An 8767-nucleotide genomic window follows, 5' to 3' on the forward strand; every position below is an offset into this window, starting at 1 on the left:
TGACCTTAACCCAATTGAAAACTTGTGGAAGGAGCTCAAGATTAAAGTCCACATGAGACACCCAAAGAACCTAGATAACTTGGAGAAGATCTGCATGGAGGAGTGGGCCAAGATAACTCCAGAGACCTGTGCCGGCCTGATCAGGTCTTATAAAAGACGATTATTAGCTGTAATTGCAAACAAAGGTTATTCCACAAAATATTAAACCTAGGGGTTGAATAATAATTGACCCACACTTTTATGTTTAAAATTTATAAAAATTTAACTGAGCAACAAAACTTTTTGGTTTGTAAGATTTATGCATCTGTTAATAAATCCTGCTCTTGTTTGAAGTTTGTAGGCTCTAACTTATTTGCATCTTATTAAACCTGCTAAATCTGCAGGGGGTTGAATACTACTTGTAGGCACTGTACCCGCAGAAAACTAGCGTTTTGCAAGCATAATTAGCTTGCAGAATGCTAGAGTTTTCCAAGCGATCTGTAGCATCGCTTGGAAAACTGACTGACAGGTTGGTCACACTTGTCAAACATAGTGTTTGACAAGTGTGACCAACTTTTTACTATAGATGCAGCCTATGCCGCATCTATAGTAAAAGATAGAATGTTTAAAAATAATAAAAAACATGGTTATACTCACCTGCAGACCTCAGCGGCGTCCGTTCCTATAGCTGCTGGGCGGTGAAGGACCTGCGATGACGTCACGGTCTTGTGATTGGTCACGTGACCGGTCACATGCGGTCTCGCGACCAATCACAAGACCGTGACGTCATCGCAGGTCATTCACCGCCCAGCAGCTATAGGAACCGAGGCGGCAGCGTGCAGCGGAGAGGCCGGAAGACTGCGGGGGACATCAAGGGTGAGTATATCGCTATTTTTTATTTTAATTCTTTTATTTTTTACCAATTATATGGTGCCCAGTCCGTGGAGGAGAGTCTCCTCTCCTCCACCCTGGGTACCGACCGCACATGATCTGCTTACTTCCCGCATGGTGTGCACAGCCCCGTGCGGGAAGTAAGCAGATCAATGCACTCCTATGGCTGCAGAATCGCCGCGATTCCGCAATTTTAATGAACATGCTGCATTTTTTTCTGGAATGCGATTCCGTTCAGGAAAAAAATGCAGCATGTGCACAAAAAATGCGGACTGCATTCTATTACATAGGATGCTTAATGGTAGCGTTTTTTTCGCGGTTTTATAGCGTTTTTATAGCGAAAAAACGCGAAAAAAACGCGAAAAATATGCTACGTGTGCACACAGCCTTAATGTGGCCTTTCTGGCCTAAGAAAAAAAAAAAAAACATAACCTACAGCACAGTCCATGTTGTTTCAGGGATCCAACTGTTCAGGAAAATTAACAATAGTTCAGCTTCCTTGTCAGGACACATAGCACTGGAGTTCCACACTCCAGGCCTACTGAACACCGAGTGCCTCAGAAGGTCGACTGTTTAAATCCCAGACCACACCCTGGGGTGGAGATATGGAGAACAACCTCCCACCTGCTCTATGGCTTTTCTAAAAAAAAACAAAAAAAAACAGCCCTTTTAAAATGGCTGCTTAACCCCTCTCAATACTCAGTGTGCTGAATCAAAACTTCTGGGTTTCAAATCACTGAAGCCAATAGCCTCAGTGAAACATACAGTATCTCACCTCCGGTACTATGCCAGTGACTTTAGCACACCCTGTACTATTACATCACTGTGTATATTATCCCTATATTGTGACATCACTTTGTATATTATCCCTGTACTGTGACATCACTGCGTGAATTATCTTTTTACTATGACAACATAGTGATGATGTCACAGTACAGATATAATAAACAATGTACATTATACTTGTATTGTGACATCACTTTGCTTATTATCTGTGCATTGTGACATCACTGTGTATTATCTGCATACTGTGACACCGCTATTGTGTATGCATAATACGCACCATTTCAGATCTCTTGGGGAATATGACAAACCCTACTGAGTAGTATTGTAACTTTAATAAATCAGTCACACTAGATGCACATTTTTGGGGCAGCTGAATGTGTCAGAGGCATGCTGCTTTTCATAAATGTTGCTAATATTGCTGTAGTTTATGCTGGTTATTGATTTTCCTACATTAAGATATGTTCTTTCCTTTACCTGGCTGAAATAAATACATTTCTCATTAAAGTCAATTTTGTTGCATGTTGTTTTGCATTCTTTGGTTATTATTCTTTAGAATGACGGCCAAATCATAATATTATACGTGTACGTATCTTAGAATACAAATGGTGGAAGCTCTCCATCTAGAGGGACACTGCGGAATAACAAACAATTTGTATAACAGGTTAACGTGTAGCAGCAATTTTCTACACAGGGTACCATTTCATATATAATAAACTAATCGGAAATTATGGGGGAAAATCCTATACAAAAACGGAAGAAAAAAAAAAAAGGTACAGAACTCAATTCATCTCATTAAAAAAAAATCTTTACTAATACATAATTAAAAAGATATTTTTAAACACATACAGAACCAGACACAAAGAAATAAATCAGCTAGATGAGCAAAAAGACTCCTAGATACAGAATTCATTCACAGAGGCACTTGACTCTTGGTCAACTCTTCTGATAATTATTTTTACTGCTATGGCTGAAATTTTGCGTGAAGCACCTGGTAGTGGCCAGTTTATGGTGAAATAATGTTCTTTCCACTTCCGGATTATGGATCCAACATTGCTCATTGGAACATTCAGTAGGTCAGAAATTTTTCTGTAACCAATGGCATCAGTATGTTTTGCAACAATAAGGCTGTAAACGTCTTGAGATAGCTCGCTAGTGTTACCCATCATGAGATTTTTCTTGTGTGGGCACTTTGGTGATGAGATACCTTTTTTATAGGCTATTAGCTGAACCAGCTGATATTATTTATCACTAAGTGGACAATTTCTTTCTAATTACTGATAGATTTCAGCTGGTGTCATGACTTTCCTTGGCTTTTGCACCTCTCTTTCTTCATGTGTTCAATACTTTTTACTTGTTTCATTTCTCATTATTACACATAACTTAATTTATGGAAATCTATGGATGATTTATTTGACTGTGTGGATTGCATGGATTGTTACCGACATCTGGTGAGAATTTCATGTCAATACTACCTTTAGAAGTATATGTACTTAGAAAATTGGTGACGTGTTCAATACCTTTTTCACCCGCTATATATAGTGATGTCAATCTGCATTGAAAATGGATACGCAGAAAAAGTATTTGAAGAACCAAAAAAATTGCATGCGAGACTAAATTGAAAACAATGATTATAGAGAAGACATGTGTCATAGTAGTAAATATGTACTCACCTAGAACAAATACACCCGTCACACGCTTTGCATAAAGCTTTGTTAGGGAATTCTAAGTTATAGCGGTTGTCTCATTATACTATAGGGGTAAAATTGCAAAATGCTTAAAAAAAACAAGCAACTTTTGAATTATCTCTTATTAAAAATCCTCTCTAGCCTCTTTACCATAGAGCTTGTAAGCGCTGCTCTTAAGTTAGCTGGATTTGGCAAACTTCAATCTATGTTTGCTTGCATCATTTAAGAGTGCACATCTTGGATCAGGCGCGTGACCATGCCGCCGGTCCGAACGGTCAATCTTTAGGAGCACACCGTCCCTGGCAAACAGGAAGCTGAGAGTTGGAGGAGCATGGTCCCAGAAGAAAGTATTGGATAGAACCGAATCAGAACCCTCAACAATTGGAAAAAAATCTCTGGAGGACCTCTCCTCCAGTCATTTGAACAGGCACCATGTAATACTTAATTTTCCAGTGGTGGTGCTGCAGGGAAACTGAACACTTGGTGCCAGGTATACCCAGAGATCACAGCTGATTAGTGGAGGTCACAGATAGACAAGATCAGATTATTGCCAAGGGGTTCTTTTTACAAGTAGGGATTGTTCAAAACAGAGAATCCCTTTAAGTTCTGCCCAAAATATCTTTTCAATACGTCATGATGTCATACAATAGCTTTATTACTTCTGAGAACCTTTTTACCTTCTCTGCATAATTAGCAGACTTTGTAACACACAGTGGTCATATATCTATAGTAACTATGGTTAGAGTCATTGTGTGATGTAACTTGTGGTTTTCTGACTCTTGCACAACACACTGCAAACTCAGCAAAGCAGTCACTCCTGTTACAGTTTAAGAGTTATCTATGTCATAAACACTAGGACCATAGGACACATGGCTGCAGGCCAACCACGACCAAAAGTTTCCATGAGGTTGGTATAGTTTGTGATGTCAGAAGTGATACACAGAATCAGGCCTCTGACATAATGACACAGATGTGTTCTCAGCATAAATAGATATTCATAACTGGTCTCTATGGGAAATAACACTGTTTTCATGTACATTGCTGCATATTCTGTCTGCTGATGGTAAAGGAGTGGCATGGTATCTCTTACAGAGGAATTCTTACAATGTCCCAATACAAATGGGTCACTGTGTGCATGGAACATTTTCACAGCATGTGCATAATATTTGATTAAATTCCATCCACTTTGCTGCTCTTTCCAATTACACATTTCCTTTTTTCAAATCAGGAAAAAAGAGCAACATCATTTCAGGTCATGGCATATCAGAGCGTGTCTTGATATACAGCACGTGGAACAGCGATGAAGAATGACAGGCAGACAGAAAAAAACAGTGCAGGAAGCATTGGGTGAAGCTGAGATAAATGTGCGAATACACACAAGATCAGTAGATGTATAGGCAATCTAGTAACTTGCTTGCAGAGATGCGGTTACACATAGCAATAGATGTACAGGCAATCTGATAACTCGTGTCTTAGATGTGTTTACTCATAGCAACAGAAGGGCTGCAAGTGTCAGCAGCCTAAGAATAGCAAAAAAGAATAATCGGGTACCTTGCTTGCAGAGACAAAAGTGTGAACAGCACCAGTATTGGTAGGAATTTGTTCATTGTCAGATACCTTTTTCAGCAGACTTGAGAATGCAGTAGGACTAAGATTCACAGGAGCTGAATGAAGTGGATGATGAAGCAAAGTCCTGTAAAACACATTGTATAGCGGAGCTATGCATCTGTCATGGGGATACCGTGACAGAGAGGAACCAGAAGATCACAGCGTCTGGTTACACAAACTCCTGTACTGTTTTCCTTGCTGTGTAATTGCAAAGGTTAATCAGTTTAGTTGATCTCCTGGAGCTCTCCATCCTGAATTGTCTCAGCTGTTCCGTGTTGGCCTCTCCCCTCTGGTATATATGCTTGCCACTGGCATTTGGGAGTTGCCAGTGACTGTTACAACTTCCTGGTTTGGTGGTGAAGGAGAGTTCTGAATTAGGAGCAATCGGTTAGTGTAGTTTACAGGAGATATCTGCATGGATTTGGTATTGTGTGTTTATCCTAATCTTCTCCAATTTGGTTTACCACTCCTACTGTTCTCTTGATTTCCATTTGGTTCTTTGATGAGCACATTTGTAGTTTTCTTTTATCCCTGTCTGTTGGGTTTGTGTTTTCCTATACACTTCTGTTCCATACCTCCCTGGGTGAGGGAGGAAACACATTAGCATGCATATAGGAGCACAGCAAGGTATGAAACCTCAGCATCTCCACCTTCAATGGTACCGTATTTTTCGGACTATAAGACGCACCGGACGATAAGACGCACCCCAAATTTTCAGAATAAAAATAAGGAAAAAAAAAATTTTTCAAATGGGGGTACGTCTTACAGTCCGAATTCAGCTTACCAGTGAAGGGATCGCCATAGGTGGAGAAGTGGTCACAGGGGCCTTTCGGTGGTCCAGGCTGGTGCGTTGACCTCCAGGAAATCCCATCCCAGGCCGGTGCTCTGTGCTTGGGCAGAGGTGGAGGCTCTGTGCTCCGGGGCAGGGACTGTGCTCCGCTCCAGAACAGTGGCTGGGCTCCGGGGCACAGGCTGGGCTCTGGGGCACAAGCTGTGCTGCGGGCAGTGGCTGGGCTCTGGGGCACAGGCTGGGCTCCGGGACACAGGCTGGGCTCTGGGGCACAAGCTGTGCTGCGGGCAGTGGCTGGGCTCTGGGGCACAGGCTGGGCTCCGGGACACAGGCTGGGCTCTGGGGCACAAGCTGTGCTGCGGGCAGTGGCTGGGCTCTGGGGCACAGGCTGGGCTCTGGGGCACAAGCTGTGCTGCGGGCAGTGGCTGGGCTCTGGGGCACAGGCTGGGCTCTGGGGCACAAGCTGTGCTGCGGGCAGTGGCTGTGCTCTGGGGCACAGGCTGTGCTGCGGGGCTGTGGCAGCGGCTCTCTGGGCTCAGTGGGGGTGAAGTGGGCGAGGGCAAGGCCGCCCATACATATCCATGATCTGGCCCAGCAAAACTTCCACACTCAGATTCCATCTTAACAAACGTATCTTTACTGTTATACATTTTCATTAACACAGCGGAACACAATAATAGACAGTACAAAATATGCCTATTCACAGAAATAACGTGTATTAACAAACTTTCCCTCACTGTCCCTATCCACACGTTACCAGTTCCTTTGCTCCAGGAGGTTATCTTCCCACGTCGCAGGCCTGTCTGTCAACACTGCAGGGAGATGCTCCAGCAGAGGAGAAAACAACAGGGAGTAAACAAAACTCTGTCTCTCAGGTCCAGACTGTAATCCTTGTGGTTCAGCAGGTAAGGGTGGAACGTTCGGCCTCTCAACAGAGGACCCGCTTACAGTTCATGGGCTCCAGGATCTGTGAAGATGTCACCGCTGAGTGCTCCGCAGTGTGGGAGCTGGGAACAATCTGGATGTCAGCTTCCAAGAGAGAGGGGTTATCCAGGCAATCCTCTATTTCGCCTCAGCAGGAGGACACCAGCACACACAGACCTCTCTCTGTACCGACTGGTTTCCCGGGCTCTTCTTCTTCTCCCTCTCCTTCCTGGTCACATGACATAACAGGGGGGAGTCTAGCCAATACAGTTTGTTTCTCTGTAATCACATTCGGCATAGGTATAACTTCTGGCCACACGGGGGCAGTGTCTGTCACAGATTCTATGTCAATGATAACAGAACAGTCACAGCCGGCCAGCTCATTACACGCCCCCCCACTTGAAGGTTGGCAGTCCCTGTCAACGACTGTCTCCAGGGCGGCGATGGCTGTGGAGGTTGTAGGACCCGGCTGTGAAAAGGGCCACACGTATTGGTCTCTGTAGGACTGTCCCGGGGGCACTCCTGCGGTGGTCCTCGCTGTCCGCCTAACGGGTGCTAGTCTCTCTCCCCGATCAGTCACTCCACTCTCCGCCCCAGTCGGTAAGTCAGTCGAGGAGGTAAGGGGTGCAGACGTGTCAGTCAGGCGAGCAGGGGTAGGGATGTCTTCCACCTCTACATCCCCGGTATCGGTGTCTGCCACAGTATTAGTGACATCCGTCTCTCTAGGCATTATAGGAGGGGAGTCAGGCTGAGAACGACAGGGGCGCAACATGTTACGGTGCAGGGTGCGGAGGCTGCCGCTGTCTTCGCCTTGTACTTGGTAGACGGGGCCACCAGGGTACGGGTGTCCAATTATTCGATAGACTTCGGTCTCCCACTTGGGCCGGAGTTTTCCTTGCGGTTTCTTTATACGAACTAGGACTAGTTGACCCACACTCAGTAGGTCTTCTTGTACTGGAAGTGGATCAGTGTGGACCTGGTCCTGGATCTGCTGTTCCACCAGCCGGTATACAGTTTCCATCCTTTGACGGTGTGCTTGTAGCCAGGAAGGATAGGTACCACAGGTGTCTTCATCAGAGTTAGACAGGTGTAGCTCATGGATGCCTTTGCCTGGGCGGCCAAAAAGGAGGGTGTAAGGCGTGTATCCGGTGACAGAATGGACTTGATTGTTATAGGCCCACAGCAGTTCTGGGAGGAATCGAGGCCAGTCGGGCTTTTTGTCTTCTGCTAAGGTTCGGATCAGTTGTAAGAGAGTCCGGTTGAAACGTTCACACGCGCCATTCCCTTGTGGATGATACGGGGTGGTCCTGGACTTCTTGATTCCATACATCTGCTGAAGTTCTTCAATGACTCGCCCTTCGAAACACGCCCCCTGATCCGAGTGCAGCCGCTCCGGACACCCGTAGACCCGAACGGTGTTGACAGATGGCCTGTGCAGCTGATTCGGCAGTCTGATCTTTGGTAGCAACAGCGACGGCGAATTTCGTGAAGTGGTCCACCATCACCAGACAGTACTGGTAGCCACTATTCGCCATTCCGATCAACAGATAGTCCACCATCAACAACTCGAGGGGCCTGGATGTGCTAATGGTCTGGACGGGTGCACGCTGCTCAGTAGACTTGTGGAGTTCACATGTACGACAGCTTAGGCAGACGTTTTCAACCAGCTTACGGAGTCCTGGGCAAAAAATGAATTGCTGGGTCCACCGGAGGGTCTTGTCTATGCCGAAGTGGCCGTTCCTTCTGTGGGCTTCAGCCACCATCTCATGGGCTAGCTGCACTGGGACGACAATCTGCAAACATTCTTCCAGCATATGGGATAAAAGGGCCCTGCGATACAAGACTCCATCCTTCACGATCAGCCGATCCCATTGGGCAAGTAGGGCAGAGGCCCTGGTTGATAGTCGGGCTCTTACTTCGGAGGGTGGATTCTCTTGTGTCTTCACGTACTGTTTCAGTAAGACGTGTTCAGGGTCTCGATCTTGAAGCTTGGCCCATTCTTGTTGGGACAGGGGGGACCCCACTACGGCTTCGATCCCACCTACAGCATACTGGCGGCTATCTTCTATTTGTTTAGCTAGCCGGGCAAAGTCGGGCAGTTCAT

The sequence above is a fragment of the Ranitomeya variabilis genome, chromosome 2 (assembly GCF_051348905.1).
Source record: "Ranitomeya variabilis isolate aRanVar5 chromosome 2, aRanVar5.hap1, whole genome shotgun sequence".
NCBI classification, from domain to species: Eukaryota; Metazoa; Chordata; class Amphibia; order Anura; family Dendrobatidae; genus Ranitomeya; species Ranitomeya variabilis.